Consider the following 19106-nt stretch of genomic DNA (forward strand, 5'->3'; position numbering starts at 1 on the left):
GTGGGATCAGCGTCAGGTTCTTCATTAAAGACATTATCAGGGCCTCTGTTAGGGAGAGCCTCAGGGCCTCATTTTCAGACAGCATCAAGGCTTACTTTGGGTCAGTTTCAGGACCTTGGTAAGACCTGGGTCAGGATATTAACTCAGGATAGTATCAGGATTTTAGATATTGGCGGCAGCTGGGCTTTAGTTAGAAACAGTGTCAGGGCCTGAGTTAGGACTAGCATTATAGCCTTTGTTAGGTATAGTGTCAGGGACTGAACTAGGAGTTGTGTGAGGGCCTTTGCTAGGGACAGTGTCAGGGCCTGAGCTAGGATGAGCCTCCAGGCCTCAGTTTGGGACAGGTTCACAGCCTTGAGACTAATTTCAGGACGTTATTTAGGGACAGCATCAGGGATTTAGTTAGCATAACAGTAGGCATTCCTACAAGCACCCTTTAAGCCAACACACGCAGATGCAGAAGGAAACCATACACGCTGGTATAAAGGAATATTCCGCAGAAGTTGAGTACATTTTGTTTAAGGTCAGTAAGAGTTTAAACATTATTTTTTTCAGAAAACTCTATTCAGAAGATGAAAGAATTTCATCCTAAAGAATCTCTTTAGATAAATTTGACATTAGCAACGGACAAGGTTACATTCAGGTCTAGGGCTAGTGTCAGGTAATGACCTAGGTTTGGAATCAAGCCCTTAGGTACTTAGAGAATCAGGGCCTAATTGAAGACCTGTGCCAGGGCTTCGGGTAGGGACAGCGTCAGAGCCTGATATAGGGAGAAGGTGAGGGCCTGAGTGAGGCCCCTAGATGCAGACACTGTCAGGGCATGACTTAGGAGCAGCATTCAGGGCGTTTGTGGAGTCAGCATTCGGGTCATAGTGAAAGACATGAGCAGGGCCTGAGTGAGTCAGAGAATCGAGGCCTCAGTTAGGGAAATCTTGAGGTCCTGAGTTAGGCACAGCCTCTCGTCTTCAGTTAAGGACAGCGACAGGCCTTTCTTTGGGACTGTGTCTGGTGGGTGGATAGAAATGTGTCAGGATATTAGCTCAGGATAGTGTCCGGATTTTCATTATTGACTGCAGAAGGTCCCATGTTAGGGACAGATTCTGGGCCTTAGTGAGAGATAGGGTGAAAGTCTTAGTTAGGATCAGTGAGCGACTTAGTTAGGGAGAGTATTAGGGTTTCAATTAGGATAAGATGCAGGACATTAGCTTGGGACAGAGTCACGATCCGAGCCAGGGATAGTGTCAGCCAATGACCTGGGTTGGTGTCAAGACCTTAGTTACTTAGAGAATCAGGGCCTAATTTAGGACCTGTGTCAGGGTTTCGGGTAGGGACAGCGTCAGAGCCTGACTTAGGGAGAACATCTAGGCCTCTGTGCGGCCTAGTGTCAGCCCACTAGCTGGAGACACAGGGCATGACGTAGGAACAGCATAAGGGCCTTTGTTGGGTCAGCATTCGGGTCATAGTGAAAGAAATGAGCAGGGCCTGTGTTAGTCACAGAATCAAGGCCTCAGTTAGGGAAAGTTTCAGGGCCTGAGTTAGGCACAGCCTCAGGTCTTCACCTAAAGACGGCAACAGGCTTTCTTTTGGAAAGTATCAGGACAGTGGATAGAAAGGAGTCAGGGTAATAGCTCAGGACAGTGTCCGGATTTTAGTTATTGATTGCAGCAGGGACCATTAGGGATATATTCTGGGTGTTGGTGAGAGATAGTGTGAAGGCCTTTGTTAGGTTTAATCAGGGCTTAGTTAGGGATACTATTAGGGTTTCATTTAGGATAAGATGCAGGACATGAGCTTGGGACAGAGTCAGGTTCCGGGCCAGGGATAGCGTCGCGAAATGACCCAGGAAAAGCGTGAAGACCTTCGTTATTGAGAGCATCAGGGCCTTACTTAGGACCAGCGTCAGGGCCTAAATCAGGACCACTGCCAGGGCTTCCTATACAGACAGCGTCAGAGCATAAGGAAGGTACAGCCAAAGGGCCTAAGTGAGGCTTATGTTTAAGGCCTGAGTTCGGGACACTGTCAGGGCATGACATAGGAGCAGCAGAAGGGCCTCTGTGGGATCAGTGTCAGGTTCTTCATTAAAGACATTATCAGGGTCTCTGTTAGGGAGAGCCTCAGGGCCTCATTTATGGACAGCATCAAGGCTTAGTTTTAGTCAGTTTCAGGACCTTGGTAAGACCTGGGTCAGGATATTAACTCAGGATAATTTCAGGATTTTAGATATTGGCGGCAGCTGGGCTTTAGTTAGAAACAGTGTCAGGGCCTGAGTTAGGACTAGCATTATAGCCTTTGTTAGGTATAGTGTCAGGGACTGAACTAGGAGTTGTGTGAGGGCCTTTGCTAGGGACAGTGTCAGGGCCTGAGCTAGGATGAGCCTCCAGGCCTCAGTTTGGGACAGGTTCACAGCCTTGAGACTAATTTCAGGACGTTATTTAGGGACAGCATCAGGGATTTAGTTAGCATAACAGTAGGCATTCCTACAAGCACCCTTTAAGCCAACACACGCAGATGCAGAAGGAAACCATACACGCTGGTATAAAGGAATATTCCGCAGAAGTTGAGTACATTTTGTTTAAGGTCAGTAAGAGTTTAAACATTATTTTTTTCAGAAAACTCTATTCAGAAGATGAAAGAATTTCATCCTAAAGAATCTCTTTAGATAAATTTGACATTAGCAACGGACAAGGTTACATTCAGGTCTAGGGCTAGTGTCAGGTAATGACCTAGGTTTGGAATCAAGCCCTTAGGTACTTAGAGAATCAGGGCCTAATTGAAGACCTGTGCCAGGGCTTCGGGTAGGGACAGCGTCAGAGCCTGATATAGGGAGAAGGTGAGGGCCTGAGTGAGGCCCCTAGATGCAGACACTGTCAGGGCATGACTTAGGAGCAGCATTCAGGGCGTTTGTGGAGTCAGCATTCGGGTCATAGTGAAAGACATGAGCAGGGCCTGAGTGAGTCAGAGAATCGAGGCCTCAGTTAGGGAAATCTTGAGGTCCTGAGTTAGGCACAGCCTCTCGTCTTCAGTTAAGGACAGCGACAGGCCTTTCTTTGGGACTGTGTCTGGTGGGTGGATAGAAATGTGTCAGGATATTAGCTCAGGATAGTGTCCGGATTTTCATTATTGACTGCAGAAGGTCCCATGTTAGGGACAGATTCTGGGCCTTAGTGAGAGATAGGGTGAAAGTCTTAGTTAGGATCAGTGAGCGACTTAGTTAGGGAGAGTATTAGGGTTTCAATTAGGATAAGATGCAGGACATTAGCTTGGGACAGAGTCACGATCCGAGCCAGGGATAGTGTCAGCCAATGACCTGGGTTGGTGTCAAGACCTTAGTTACTTAGAGAATCAGGGCCTAATTTAGGACCTGTGTCAGGGTTTCGGGTAGGGACAGCGTCAGAGCCTGACTTAGGGAGAACATCTAGGCCTCTGTGCGGCCTAGTGTCAGCCCACTAGCTGGAGACACAGGGCATGACGTAGGAACAGCATAAGGGCCTTTGTTGGGTCAGCATTCGGGTCATAGTGAAAGAAATGAGCAGGGCCTGTGTTAGTCACAGAATCAAGGCCTCAGTTAGGGAAAGTTTCAGGGCCTGAGTTAGGCACAGCCTCAGGTCTTCACCTAAAGACGGCAACAGGCTTTCTTTTGGAAAGTATCAGGACAGTGGATAGAAAGGAGTCAGGGTAATAGCTCAGGACAGTGTCCGGATTTTAGTTATTGATTGCAGCAGGGACCATTAGGGATATATTCTGGGTGTTGGTGAGAGATAGTGTGAAGGCCTTTGTTAGGTTTAATCAGGGCTTAGTTAGGGATACTATTAGGGTTTCATTTAGGATAAGATGCAGGACATGAGCTTGGGACAGAGTCAGGTTCCGGGCCAGGGATAGCGTCGCGAAATGACCCAGGAAAAGCGTGAAGACCTTCGTTATTGAGAGCATCAGGGCCTTACTTAGGACCAGCGTCAGGGCCTAAATCAGGACCACTGCCAGGGCTTCCTATACAGACAGCGTCAGAGCATAAGGAAGGTACAGCCAAAGGGCCTAAGTGAGGCTTATGTTTAAGGCCTGAGTTCGGGACACTGTCAGGGCATGACATAGGAGCAGCAGAAGGGCCTCTGTGGGATCAGTGTCAGGTTCTTCATTAAAGACATTATCAGGGTCTCTGTTAGGGAGAGCCTCAGGGCCTCATTTATGGACAGCATCAAGGCTTACTTTTAGTCAGTTTCAGGACCTTGGTAAGACCTGGGTCAGGATATTAACTCAGGATAATTTCAGGATTTTAGATATTGGCGGCAGCTGGGCTTTAGTTAGAAACAGTGTCAGGGCCTGAGTTAGGACTAGCATTATAGCCTTTGTTAGGTATAGTCAGGGCCTTTTCTAGGGACAATGTCAGGTTCCGGGCCTTAGTGAGAAGTCGTGTCAAGGCCTTCGGCAGGATTATTCAGGGCCCTAGTTACGGAGAGTGTTAGGGTTTCATTTAGGATAAGATGCAGGACATGAGCTTGGGACAGAGTCAGGTTCCGGGCCAGGGATAGTGTCAGGAAACGACCAAGAGAAAGCGTTAAAACCTTAGTTATTGAGAGCATCGGGGCCTGACTTAGGACCAGAGTCAGGCCCTAAATCACGACCACTGCCCTGGCTTCATATAAGGACAGCATCAGAGCCTAAGTAAGGTACAGCCCAAGTGCCTAAGTGAGGCCTATCTTTAGGATCTGAGTTAGGGAAAGTGTCAGGGCATGACTTAGGAGCAGCAGAAGGGCCTCTGTGGGATCAGCCTGAGGGTCTTCATTAAAGACATTATCAGGGCCTCTGTTAGGGAGAGCCTCAGGACCTCATTTTCGGACAGCATCAAGGCTTACTTTGGGTCAGTTTCAGGACCTTGGTAAGACCTGGGTCAGGATATTAACTCAGGATAGTATCAGGACTTTAGATATTGGCGGCAGTAGGGCCTTAGTTAGAGTCAGTGTCAGGGTCTGAGTTAGGAATATCATTATGGCCTTTGTTAGGTATAGTGTCAGGGAGTGAGCGAGGAGTAGTGTCAGGGTCCGAGTTACGTGTAATGTCAGGGTCTTGGTTAGGGACAGTGTCAGCGCCTGGGTTAGCACGAGTCTCCAGGCCGTAGTTAGGGAGCGGTTCACAGCATCGGGAGTAATTTCAGCGCCTTATTTATGTTCAGCATCAGGGATGATTTAGTTAGCATAAGAGGAGCCATTCCTGCAAGAACCCTGAAGGCCAACACACAAGAATGTAAAAGTGAACCATGCACGCTGCTATGAAGGAATATTCCACAGCAGTTGAGTACACTTTGTTTAAGGTTAACAAGAGTTTAAAAATTATTGTTTTAAGAAACCAATATTCATATGATGAAAGAATTTCATCGTAAAGAATCTCTTTCCCTAAACTTGACATTAGCTAAAGTCAAGATTAGATTAAGGTCTAGGGGTAGTGTCAGTTAATGACCTAGATTTGGTGTCAAGACCTTAGTTACTTAGAGAATCAAGGCCTAAAATTTAGGACCTGCGTCAAGATTTTCGGTAGGGACAGATTCAGACCTGACTTATGGAGAACGTCAAGGCCTGAGTGAGGCCTAGCGTCAGCCCCCTAGCTGCAGACACAGTCAGGGTACGACTTAGGAGCAGCATAAACACCTTGGTTGGGTCAGCGAAAGGTCATAGTGAAAGACATGAGCAGGTCTTGAGTGAGTCACAGAATCAAGGCCTCACTTAGGGAAAGCTTCAGGGCCTGAGTTAGGCACAGTGTCAGGTCTTCACTTAAAGACACCGACAGGTTTGGGACAGTGTCAGGATCGTGCAAAGAAATGTGTCAGGAAATTATCTCAGGACAGTGTCCGGATTTTAGTTATTGATTGCAACAGGTGCCATGTTAGGGACAGATTCCGGGCTTTAGTGAGAGATAGTGTCAAGGCCTTTGTTCGGATTGGTCAGGGCTTAGTTAGGGATACTATTAGGGTTTCATTTAGGATAAGATGCAGGACATGAGCTTGGGACAGAGTCAGGTTCCGGGCCAGGGATAGCGTCACGAAATGACCCAGGAAAAGCGTGAAGACCTTCGTTATTGAGAGCCTCAGGGCCTTACTTAGGACCAGCGTGAGGGCCTAAATCAGGACCACTGCCAGGGCTTCCTATACAGACAGCGTCAGAGCATAAGGAAGGTACAGCCAAAGGGCCTAAGTGAGGCTTATCTTTAGGGCCTGAGTTCGGGACACTGTCAGGGCATGACTTAGGAGCAGCAGAAGGGCCTCTGTGGGATCAGCGTCAGGTTCTTCATTAAAGACATTATCAGGGCCTCTGTTAGGGAGAGCCTCAGGGCCTCATTTTCAGACAGCATCAAGGCTTACTTTGGGTCAGTTTCAGGACCTTGGTAAGACCTGGGTCAGGATATTAACTCAGGATAGTATCAGGATTTTAGATATTGGCGGCAGCTGGGCTTTAGTTAGAAACAGTGTCAGGGCCTGAGTTAGGACTAGCATTATAGCCTTTGTTAGGTATAGTGTCAGGGACTGAACTAGGAGTTGTGTGAGGGCCTTTGCTAGGGACAGTGTCAGGGCCTGAGCTAGGATGAGCCTCCAGGCCTCAGTTTGGGACAGGTTCACAGCCTTGAGACTAATTTCAGGACGTTATTTAGGGACAGCATCAGGGATTTAGTTAGCATAACAGTAGGCATTCCTACAAGCACCCTTTAAGCCAACACACGCAGATGCAGAAGGAAACCATACACGCTGGTATAAAGGAATATTCCGCAGAAGTTGAGTACATTTTGTTTAAGGTCAGTAAGAGTTTAAACATTATTTTTTTCAGAAAACTCTATTCAGAAGATGAAAGAATTTCATCCTAAAGAATCTCTTTAGATAAATTTGACATTAGCAACGGACAAGGTTACATTCAGGTCTAGGGCTAGTGTCAGGTAATGACCTAGGTTTGGAATCAAGCCCTTAGGTACTTAGAGAATCAGGGCCTAATTGAAGACCTGTGCCAGGGCTTCGGGTAGGGACAGCGTCAGAGCCTGATATAGGGAGAAGGTGAGGGCCTGAGTGAGGCCCCTAGATGCAGACACTGTCAGGGCATGACTTAGGAGCAGCATTCAGGGCGTTTGTGGAGTCAGCATTCGGGTCATAGTGAAAGACATGAGCAGGGCCTGAGTGAGTCAGAGAATCGAGGCCTCAGTTAGGGAAATCTTGAGGTCCTGAGTTAGGCACAGCCTCTCGTCTTCAGTTAAGGACAGCGACAGGCCTTTCTTTGGGACTGTGTCTGGTGGGTGGATAGAAATGTGTCAGGATATTAGCTCAGGATAGTGTCCGGATTTTCATTATTGACTGCAGAAGGTCCCATGTTAGGGACAGATTCTGGGCCTTAGTGAGAGATAGGGTGAAAGTCTTAGTTAGGATCAGTGAGCGACTTAGTTAGGGAGAGTATTAGGGTTTCAATTAGGATAAGATGCAGGACATTAGCTTGGGACAGAGTCACGATCCGAGCCAGGGATAGTGTCAGCCAATGACCTGGGTTGGTGTCAAGACCTTAGTTACTTAGAGAATCAGGGCCTAATTTAGGACCTGTGTCAGGGTTTCGGGTAGGGACAGCGTCAGAGCCTGACTTAGGGAGAACATCTAGGCCTCTGTGCGGCCTAGTGTCAGCCCACTAGCTGGAGACACAGGGCATGACGTAGGAACAGCATAAGGGCCTTTGTTGGGTCAGCATTCGGGTCATAGTGAAAGAAATGAGCAGGGCCTGTGTTAGTCACAGAATCAAGGCCTCAGTTAGGGAAAGTTTCAGGGCCTGAGTTAGGCACAGCCTCAGGTCTTCACCTAAAGACGGCAACAGGCTTTCTTTTGGAAAGTATCAGGACAGTGGATAGAAAGGAGTCAGGGTAATAGCTCAGGACAGTGTCCGGATTTTAGTTATTGATTGCAGCAGGGACCATTAGGGATATATTCTGGGTGTTGGTGAGAGATAGTGTGAAGGCCTTTGTTAGGTTTAATCAGGGCTTAGTTAGGGATACTATTAGGGTTTCATTTAGGATAAGATGCAGGACATGAGCTTGGGACAGAGTCAGGTTCCGGGCCAGGGATAGCGTCGCGAAATGACCCAGGAAAAGCGTGAAGACCTTCGTTATTGAGAGCATCAGGGCCTTACTTAGGACCAGCGTCAGGGCCTAAATCAGGACCACTGCCAGGGCTTCCTATACAGACAGCGTCAGAGCATAAGGAAGGTACAGCCAAAGGGCCTAAGTGAGGCTTATGTTTAAGGCCTGAGTTCGGGACACTGTCAGGGCATGACATAGGAGCAGCAGAAGGGCCTCTGTGGGATCAGTGTCAGGTTCTTCATTAAAGACATTATCAGGGTCTCTGTTAGGGAGAGCCTCAGGGCCTCATTTATGGACAGCATCAAGGCTTAGTTTTAGTCAGTTTCAGGACCTTGGTAAGACCTGGGTCAGGATATTAACTCAGGATAATTTCAGGATTTTAGATATTGGCGGCAGCTGGGCTTTAGTTAGAAACAGTGTCAGGGCCTGAGTTAGGACTAGCATTATAGCCTTTGTTAGGTATAGTGTCAGGGACTGAACTAGGAGTTGTGTGAGGGCCTTTGCTAGGGACAGTGTCAGGGCCTGAGCTAGGATGAGCCTCCAGGCCTCAGTTTGGGACAGGTTCACAGCCTTGAGACTAATTTCAGGACGTTATTTAGGGACAGCATCAGGGATTTAGTTAGCATAACAGTAGGCATTCCTACAAGCACCCTTTAAGCCAACACACGCAGATGCAGAAGGAAACCATACACGCTGGTATAAAGGAATATTCCGCAGAAGTTGAGTACATTTTGTTTAAGGTCAGTAAGAGTTTAAACATTATTTTTTTCAGAAAACTCTATTCAGAAGATGAAAGAATTTCATCCTAAAGAATCTCTTTAGATAAATTTGACATTAGCAACGGACAAGGTTACATTCAGGTCTAGGGCTAGTGTCAGGTAATGACCTAGGTTTGGAATCAAGCCCTTAGGTACTTAGAGAATCAGGGCCTAATTGAAGACCTGTGCCAGGGCTTCGGGTAGGGACAGCGTCAGAGCCTGATATAGGGAGAAGGTGAGGGCCTGAGTGAGGCCCCTAGATGCAGACACTGTCAGGGCATGACTTAGGAGCAGCATTCAGGGCGTTTGTGGAGTCAGCATTCGGGTCATAGTGAAAGACATGAGCAGGGCCTGAGTGAGTCAGAGAATCGAGGCCTCAGTTAGGGAAATCTTGAGGTCCTGAGTTAGGCACAGCCTCTCGTCTTCAGTTAAGGACAGCGACAGGCCTTTCTTTGGGACTGTGTCTGGTGGGTGGATAGAAATGTGTCAGGATATTAGCTCAGGATAGTGTCCGGATTTTCATTATTGACTGCAGAAGGTCCCATGTTAGGGACAGATTCTGGGCCTTAGTGAGAGATAGGGTGAAAGTCTTAGTTAGGATCAGTGAGCGACTTAGTTAGGGAGAGTATTAGGGTTTCAATTAGGATAAGATGCAGGACATTAGCTTGGGACAGAGTCACGATCCGAGCCAGGGATAGTGTCAGCCAATGACCTGGGTTGGTGTCAAGACCTTAGTTACTTAGAGAATCAGGGCCTAATTTAGGACCTGTGTCAGGGTTTCGGGTAGGGACAGCGTCAGAGCCTGACTTAGGGAGAACATCTAGGCCTCTGTGCGGCCTAGTGTCAGCCCACTAGCTGGAGACACAGGGCATGACGTAGGAACAGCATAAGGGCCTTTGTTGGGTCAGCATTCGGGTCATAGTGAAAGAAATGAGCAGGGCCTGTGTTAGTCACAGAATCAAGGCCTCAGTTAGGGAAAGTTTCAGGGCCTGAGTTAGGCACAGCCTCAGGTCTTCACCTAAAGACGGCAACAGGCTTTCTTTTGGAAAGTATCAGGACAGTGGATAGAAAGGAGTCAGGGTAATAGCTCAGGACAGTGTCCGGATTTTAGTTATTGATTGCAGCAGGGACCATTAGGGATATATTCTGGGTGTTGGTGAGAGATAGTGTGAAGGCCTTTGTTAGGTTTAATCAGGGCTTAGTTAGGGATACTATTAGGGTTTCATTTAGGATAAGATGCAGGACATGAGCTTGGGACAGAGTCAGGTTCCGGGCCAGGGATAGCGTCGCGAAATGACCCAGGAAAAGCGTGAAGACCTTCGTTATTGAGAGCCTCAGGGCCTTACTTAGGACCAGCGTCAGGGCCTAAATCAGGACCACTGCCAGGGCTTCCTATACAGACAGCGTCAGAGCATAAGGAAGGTACAGCCAAAGGGCCTAAGTGAGGCTTATGTTTAAGGCCTGAGTTCGGGACACTGTCAGGGCATGACATAGGAGCAGCAGAAGGGCCTCTGTGGGATCAGTGTCAGGTTCTTCATTAAAGACATTATCAGGGTCTCTGTTAGGGAGAGCCTCAGGGCCTCATTTATGGACAGCATCAAGGCTTACTTTTAGTCAGTTTCAGGACCTTGGTAAGACCTGGGTCAGGATATTAACTCAGGATAATTTCAGGATTTTAGATATTGGCGGCAGCTGGGCTTTAGTTAGAAACAGTGTCAGGGCCTGAGTTAGGACTAGCATTATAGCCTTTGTTAGGTATAGTCAGGGCCTTTTCTAGGGACAATGTCAGGTTCCGGGCCTTAGTGAGAAGTCGTGTCAAGGCCTTCGGCAGGATTATTCAGGGCCCTAGTTACGGAGAGTGTTAGGGTTTCATTTAGGATAAGATGCAGGACATGAGCTTGGGACAGAGTCAGGTTCTGGGCCAGGGATAGTGTCAGGAAACGAGCAAGAGAAAGCGTTAAAACCTTAGTTATTGAGAGCATCGGGGCCTGACTTAGGACCAGAGTCAGGCCCTAAATCACGACCACTGCCCTGGCTTCATATAAGGACAGCATCAGAGCCTAAGTAAGGTACAGCCCAAGTGCCTAAGTGAGGCCTATCTTTAGGATCTGAGTTAGGGAAAGTGTCAGGGCATGACTTAGGAGCAGCAGAAGGGCCTCTGTGGGATCAGCCTGAGGGTCTTCATTAAAGACATTATCAGGGCCTCTGTTAGGGAGAGCCTCAGGACCTCATTTTCGGACAGCATCAAGGCTTACTTTGGGTCAGTTTCAGGACCTTGGTAAGACCTGGGTCAGGATATTAACTCAGGATAGTATCAGGACTTTAGATATTGGCGGCAGTAGGGCCTTAGTTAGAGTCAGTGTCAGGGTCTGAGTTAGGAATATCATTATGGCCTTTGTTAGGTATAGTGTCAGGGAGTGAGCGAGGAGTAGTGTCAGGGTCCGAGTTACGTGTAATGTCAGGGTCTTGGTTAGGGACAGTGTCAGCGCCTGGGTTAGCACGAGTCTCCAGGCCGTAGTTAGGGAGCGGTTCACAGCATCGGGAGTAATTTCAGCGCCTTATTTATGTTCAGCATCAGGGATGATTTAGTTAGCATAAGAGGAGCCATTCCTGCAAGAACCCTGAAGGCCAACACACAAGAATGTAAAAGTGAACCATGCACGCTGCTATGAAGGAATATTCCACAGCAGTTGAGTACACTTTGTTTAAGGTTAACAAGAGTTTAAAAATTATTGTTTTAAGAAACCAATATTCATATGATGAAAGAATTTCATCGTAAAGAATCTCTTTCCCTAAACTTGACATTAGCTAAAGTCAAGATTAGATTAAGGTCTAGGGGTAGTGTCAGTTAATGACCTAGATTTGGTGTCAAGACCTTAGTTACTTAGAGAATCAAGGCCTAAAATTTAGGACCTGCGTCAAGATTTTCGGTAGGGACAGATTCAGACCTGACTTATGGAGAACGTCAAGGCCTGAGTGAGGCCTAGCGTCAGCCCCCTAGCTGCAGACACAGTCAGGGTACGACTTAGGAGCAGCATAAACACCTTGGTTGGGTCAGCGAAAGGTCATAGTGAAAGACATGAGCAGGCCTTGAGTGAGTCACAGAATCAAGGCCTCACTTAGGGAAAGCTTCAGGGCCTGAGTTAGGCACAGTGTCAGGTCTTCACTTAAAGACACCGACAGGTTTGGGACAGTGTCAGGATCGTGCAAAGAAATGTGTCAGGAAATTATCTCAGGACAGTGTCCGGATTTTACTTATTGATTGCAACAGGTGCCATGTTAGGGACAGATTCCGGGCTTTAGTGAGAGATAGTGTCAAGGCCTTTGTTCGGATTGGTCAGGGCTTAGTTAGGGATACTATTAGGGTTTCATTTAGGATAAGATGCAGGACATGAGCTTGGGACAGAGTCAGGTTCCGGGCCAGGGATAGCGTCACGAAATGACCCAGGAAAAGCGTGAAGACCTTCGTTATTGAGAGCCTCAGGGCCTTACTTAGGACCAGCGTGAGGGCCTAAATCAGGACCACTGCCAGGGCTTCCTATACAGACAGCGTCAGAGCATAAGGAAGGTACAGCCAAAGGGCCTAAGTGAGGCTTATCTTTAGGGCCTGAGTTCGGGACACTGTCAGGGCATGACTTAGGAGCAGCAGAAGGGCCTCTGTGGGATCAGCGTCAGGTTCTTCATTAAAGACATTATCAGGGCCTCTGTTAGGGAGAGCCTCAGGGCCTCATTTATGGACAGCATCAAGGCTTACTTTGGGTCAGTTTCAGGACCTTGGTAAGACCTGGGTCAGGATATTAACTCAGGATAGTATCAGGATTTTAGATATTGGCGGCAGCTGGGCTGTAGTTAGAAACAGTGTCAGGGCCTGAGTTAGGACTAGCATTATAGCCTTTGTTAGGTATAGTGTCAGGGACTGAGCTAGGAGTTTTGTCAGGGCCTGAGCTAGGATGAGCCTCCAGGCCTCAGTTTGGGAGGGGTTCACAGCCTTGGGAGGAGTTTCCTGAATTTAACTAGGGAAAACATCAGGGATTTAGCATAATAAGAGTTAGTTCGTTAGCATAAGAGGAGGTATTCCTACAAGCACCCTGAAAGCCAACACAGGCAAATGCAGAAGTAAACCAGGCAGGCTGGTATAAAGGAATATTCCACAGAAGTTGAGTACATTTTGTTTAAGTTCAGTAAGAGTTTAAACATTATTTTTTTCAGAAAACTCTATTCAGAAGATGAAAGAATTTCATCCTAAAGAATCTCTTTAGCTAAATTTAACATTAGCAAAAGAGAAGTTTACGTTCAGGTCTAGGGCTAGTGTCAGGTAATGACCTAGGTTTGGAATCAAGCCCTTAGTTACTTATAGAATCAGGGCCTAATTTAGGATCTGTGCCAGGGCTTCGGGTAGGGACAGTGTCAGAGCCTGGTATAGGGAGAAAGTGAGGGCCTGAGTGAGGCCTAGCATCAGGCCCCTAGATGCAGACACTGTCAGGGCATGACTTAGGAGCAGCATCAGGGCGTTTGTGGAGTCAGCATTCGGGTCATAGTGAAAGACATGAGCAGGGCTTGAGTGAGTCACAGAATCAAGGCCTGGGTTAAGGAAAGCTTCAGGGCCTGAGTTAGGCACAGCCTCACGTCTTCAGTTAAGGAGAGCGACAGGGCTCTCTTTGGGACAGTGTCAGAACCTTGGATAGAAATGTGTCAGCATATTAGCTCAGGATAGTGTCCGGATTTTAGTTATTGATTGCAGCAGGACCCATGTTAGGGACAGATTCCAGGCCTTAGTGAGAGATAGTGTCAAGACCTTAGTTACTGAGAGCATCAGGGCCTTCTTTAGAAGCAATGTGAGGGCTTCATGTAAAAATCGCATCCCGGACTGGCTTGGGGTGAGCGACAGGGCCTGAGTGAGGCCTAGCGTCATTCCTGTAGGTGGGGACACTGTCAGGGCGTGACACAGGAGCAGCCTCAGTGCCGTTGTTGGATCAGCATTATGGTCTTCGTTAAAGACATGAGCAGGCCTTCTGTTAGGGACAGCGTCACGGCTTACTTAGCGATATTTTCAGGACCTTAGTAAGAGATGGGATAGTAAATTAGCTGAGGATAGTGTGAGGACTTTAGATATTGATGGCATCAGGGCCTTAGTTAGGGACAGTGTCAGGCCTTGACTTAGACCTAACATCCAGGCCTTAGTTAGGGACAGTGTCACGGCATGGGGACTCAATTCAGGTCCTGACATGGGCACAGCATAAGGGCTTCAGTTAGCATAAGAGGCAGGACATTAGCTAGGGACAGGGTTAGGGTAAAGTCTAGGGATTGTGTCAGCAAATGACCTCGGGATAGTGTCAAGATCTTAGTTACTGAGAACCTGAGGGCCTTATTTAGGACCAGCATCAAGGCCGGAATTGGGCAAGAAACAGGGCCTGAGTGAGGCCCAGCTTCAGGCCCCTAGCTGGAGACAGTGTCAGGGCATGACGTCGAAGCAGCATCCGGGCCTCTGTTGGGTCAGCATTCGGGTCATAGTTAAGGACATGAGCAGGGCCTGAGTGAGTCAGAGAATCGAGGCCTCCGTTAGGGAAAGCTTCAGGGCCTGAGTTAGGCACAGCCTCAGGTCTTCATTTAAGGACAGCGACAGGCCTTTCTTTGGGACTGTGTCAGGTCCGTGGATAGAAATGTGTCAGCATATTAGCTCAGGATAGTGTCCGGATTTTCATTATTGATTGCAGCAGGGCCCATGTTAGGGATAGATTCTGGGCCTTAGTGAGAGATAGGGTCAATGCCTTAATTAGGATTAGTCCGGGCCTCAGTTAGGGAGAGTATTAGGGTTTCAATTAGGATAAGATGCAGGACATTACCTTGGGACAGAGTCATGATCCGAGCCAGGGATAGTGTCAGAAAATGACCTGGGTTGGTGTCAAGACCTTAGTTATTTAGAGAATCAGGGCCTAATTTAGGACCTGTGTCAGGGCTTCGGGTAGGGACATCGTCAGAGCCTGACTTAGGGAGAACATCTAGGCCTGAGTGAGGCCTAGTGCCAGCCCACCTGCTGGAGACACAGTCAGGGCATGACGTAGGAACAGCATCAGGGCCTTTGTGTGGTCAGCATGCAGGTCATAGTGAAAGACATGAACAGGGCCTGTGTTAGTCACAGAATCAAGGCCTCAGTTAGGGAAAGCTTCAGGGCCTGAGTTAGGAACAGCCTCAGGTCTTCACTTAAGGACGGCAACAGGCTTTCTTTTGGAAAGTATCAGGACAGTGGCTAGAAATGTGTCAGGATATTAGCTCAGGACAGTGTCCTTTTTTTAGTTATTAATTGCAGAAGGGACCATTAGGGACAGATTCCGGGCGCTCGTGAGAGATAGTGTGAAGGCCTTTGTTAGGTTTCGTCAGGGCTTAGTTAGGGAGAGTATTAGGGTTTCATTTAGGATAAGATGCAGGACATGAGCTTGGGACAGAGTCAGGTTCCGGGCCAGGGATAGCGTCACGAAATGACCCAGGAAAAGCGTGAAGACCTTCGTTATTGAGAGCCTCAGGGCCTTACTTAGGACCAGCGTGAGGGCCTAAATCAGGACCACTGCCAGGGCTTCCTATACAGACAGCGTCAGAGCATAAGGAAGGTACAGCCAAAGGGCCTAAGTGAGGCTTATGTTTAGGGCCTGAGTTCGGGACACTGTCAGGGCATGACATAGGAGCAGCAGAAGGGCCTCTGTGGCATCAGCGTGAGGGTCTTCACTAAAGACATTATCAGGGCCTCTGTTAGGGAGAGCCTCAGGGCCTCATTTTCAGACAGCATCAAGGCTTACTTTGGGTCAGTTTCAGGACCTTAGTAAGACCTGGGTCAGGATATTAACTCAGGATAGCATGAGGACTTTAGATATTGGCGGCAGTAGGGCCTTAGTTAGAGTCAGTGTCAGGGTCTGAGTTAGGAATATCATTATGGGCTTTGTTAGGTAATAGTGTCAGGGACTGAGCTAGGAGTAGTGTCAGGGTCCGAGTTACGTGTAATGTCAGGGTCTTGGTTTGGGACAGTGTCAGGGCCTGGTTTAGCACGAGTCTCCAGGCCGTAGTTAGGGAGCGGTTCACAGCATCGGGAGTAATTTCAGCGCCTTATTTATGTTCAGCATCAGGGATGATTTAGTTAGCATAAGAGGAGCCATTCCTGCAAGAACCTTGAAGGCCAACACACAAGAATGTAAAAGTGAACCATGCACGCTGCTATGAAGGAATATTCCACAGCAGTTGAGTACACTTTGTTTAAGGTTAACAAGAGTTTAAAAATTATTGTTTTAAGAAAGCAATATTCATATGATGAAAGAATTTCATCGTAAAGAATCTCTTTCCCTAAACTTGACATTAGCTAAAGTCAAGATTAGATTAAGGTCTAGGGGTAGTGTCAGTTAATGACCTAGTTTTAATGTCAAGACCTTACTTACTTAGAGAATCAAGGCCTAAAATTTAGGACCTGCGTCAAGATTTTCGGTAGGGACAGCGTCAGACCTGACTTATGGAGAACGTCAGGGCCTGAGTGAGGCCTATTGTCAGCCCCGTAGCTGTAGACACAGTCAGGGCATGACTTAGGAGCAGCATAAACACCTTGGTTGGGTCAGCGAAAGGTCATAGTGAAAGACATGAGCAGGCCTTGAGTGAGTCACAGAATCAAGGCCTCACTTAGGGAAAGCTTCAGGGCCTGAGTTAGGCACAGCGTCAGGTCTTCACTTAAAGACACCGACAGGTTTGGGACAGTGTCAGGATCGTGCAAAGAAATGTGTCAGGAAATTATCTCAGGACAGTGTCCGGATTTTACTTATTGATTGCAACAGGTGCCATGTTAGGGACAGATTCCGGGCTTTAGTGAGAGATAGTGTCAAGGCCTTTGTTCGGATTGGTCAGGGCTTAGTTAGGGATACTATTAGGGTTTCATTTAGGATAAGATGCAGGACATGAGCTTGGGACAGAGTCAGGTTCCGGGCCAGGGATAGCGTCACGAAATGACCCAGGAAAAGCGTGAAGACCTTCGTTATTGAGAGCCTCAGGGCCTTACTTAGGACCAGCGTGAGGGCCTAAATCAGGACCACTGCCAGGGCTTCCTATACAGACAGCGTCAGAGCATAAGGAAGGTACAGCCAAAGGGCCTAAGTGAGGCTTATCTTTAGGGCCTGAGTTCGGGACACTGTCAGGGCATGACTTAGGAGCAGCAGAAGGGCCTCTGTGGGATCAGCGTCAGGTTCTTCATTAAAGACATTATCAGGGCCTCTGTTAGGGAGAGCCTCAGGGCCTTATTTATGGACAGCATCAAGGCTTAGTTTTAGTCAGTTTCAGGACCTTGGTAAGACCTGGGTCAGGATATTAACTCAGGATAGTATCAGGATTTTAGATATTGGCGGCAGCTGGGCTTTAGTTAGAAACAGTGTCAGGGCCTGAGTTAGGACTAGCATTATAGCCTTTGTTAGGTATAGTGTCAGGGACTGAACTAGGAGTTGTGTGAGGGCCTTTGCTAGGGACAGTGTCAGGGCCTGAGCTAGGATGAGCCTCCAGGCCTCAGTTTGGGACAGGTTCACAGCCTTGAGACTAATTTCAGGACGTTATTTAGGGACAGCATCAGGGATTTAGTTAGCATAACAGTAGGCATTCCTACAAGCACCCTTTAAGCCAACACACGCAGATGCAGAAGGAAACCATACACGCTGGTATAAAGGAATATTCCGCAGAAGTTGAGTACATTTTGTTTAAGGTCAGTAAGAGTTTAAACATTATTTTTTTCAGAAAACTCTATTCAGAAGATGAAAGAATTTCATCCTAAAGAATCTCTTTAGATAAATTTGACATTAGCAACGGACAAGGTTACATTCAGGTCTAGGGCTAGTGTCAGGTAATGACCTAGGTTTGGAATCAAGCCCTTAGGTACTTAGAGAATCAGGGCCTAATTGAAGACCTGTGCCAGGGCTTCGGGTAGGGACAGCGTCAGAGCCTGATATAGGGAGAAGGTGAGGGCCTGAGTGAGGCCCCTAGATGCAGACACTGTCAGGGCATGACTTAGGAGCAGCATTCAGGGCGTTTGTGGAGTCAGCATTCGGGTCATAGTGAAAGACATGAGCAGGGCCTGAGTGAGTCAGAGAATCGAGGCCTCAGTTAGGGAAATCTTGAGGTCCTGAGTTAGGCACAGCCTCTCGTCTTCAGTTAAGGACAGCGACAGGCCTTTCTTTGGGACTGTGTCTGGTGGGTGGATAGAAATGTGTCAGGATATTAGCTCAGGATAGTGTCCGGATTTTCATTATTGACTGCAGAAGGTCCCATGTTAGGGACAGATTCTGGGCCTTAGTGAGAGATAGGGTGAAAGTCTTAGTTAGGATCAGTGAGCGACTTAGTTAGGGAGAGTATTAGGGTTTCAATTAGGATAAGATGCAGGACATTAGCTTGGGACAGAGTCACGATCCGAGCCAGGGATAGTGTCAGCCAATGACCTGGGTTGGTGTCAAGACCTTAGTTACTTAGAGAATCAGGGCCTAATTTAGGACCTGTGTCAGGGTTTCGGGTAGGGACAGCGTCAGAGCCTGACTTAGGGAGAACATCTAGGCCTCTGTGCGGCCTAGTGTCAGCCCACTAGCTGGAGACACAGGGCATGACGTAGGAACAGCATAAGGGCCTTTGTTGGGTCAGCATTCGGGTCATAGTGAAAGAAATGAGCAGGGCCTGTGTTAGTCACAGAATCAAGGCCTCAGTTAGGGAAAGTTTCAGGGCCTGAGTTAGGCACAGCCTCAGGTCTTCACCTAAAGACGGCAACAGGCTTTCTTTTGGAAAGTATCAGGACAGTGGATAGAAAGGAGTCAGGGTAATAGCTCAGGACAGTGTCCGGATTTTAGTTATTGATTGCAGCAGGGACCATTAGGGATATATTCTGGGTGTTGGTGAGAGATAGTGTGAAGGCCTTTGTTAGGTTTAATCAGGGCTTAGTTAGGGATACTATTAGGGTTTCATTTAGGATAAGATGCAGGACATGAGCTTGGGACAGAGTCAGGTTCCGGGCCAGGGATAGCGTCGCGAAATGACCCAGGAAAAGCGTGAAGACCTTCGTTATTGAGAGCATCAGGGCCTTACTTAGGACCAGCGTCAGGGCCTAAATCAGGACCACTGCCAGGGCTTCCTATACAGACAGCGTCAGAGCATAAGGAAGGTACAGCCAAAGGGCCTAAGTGAGGCTTATGTTTAAGGCCTGAGTTCGGGACACTGTCAGGGCATGACATAGGAGCAGCAGAAGGGCCTCTGTGGGAT

Source organism: Kogia breviceps, chromosome 9 (assembly GCF_026419965.1).
Source record: "Kogia breviceps isolate mKogBre1 chromosome 9, mKogBre1 haplotype 1, whole genome shotgun sequence".
Classification (NCBI taxonomy): domain Eukaryota; kingdom Metazoa; phylum Chordata; class Mammalia; order Artiodactyla; family Physeteridae; genus Kogia; species Kogia breviceps.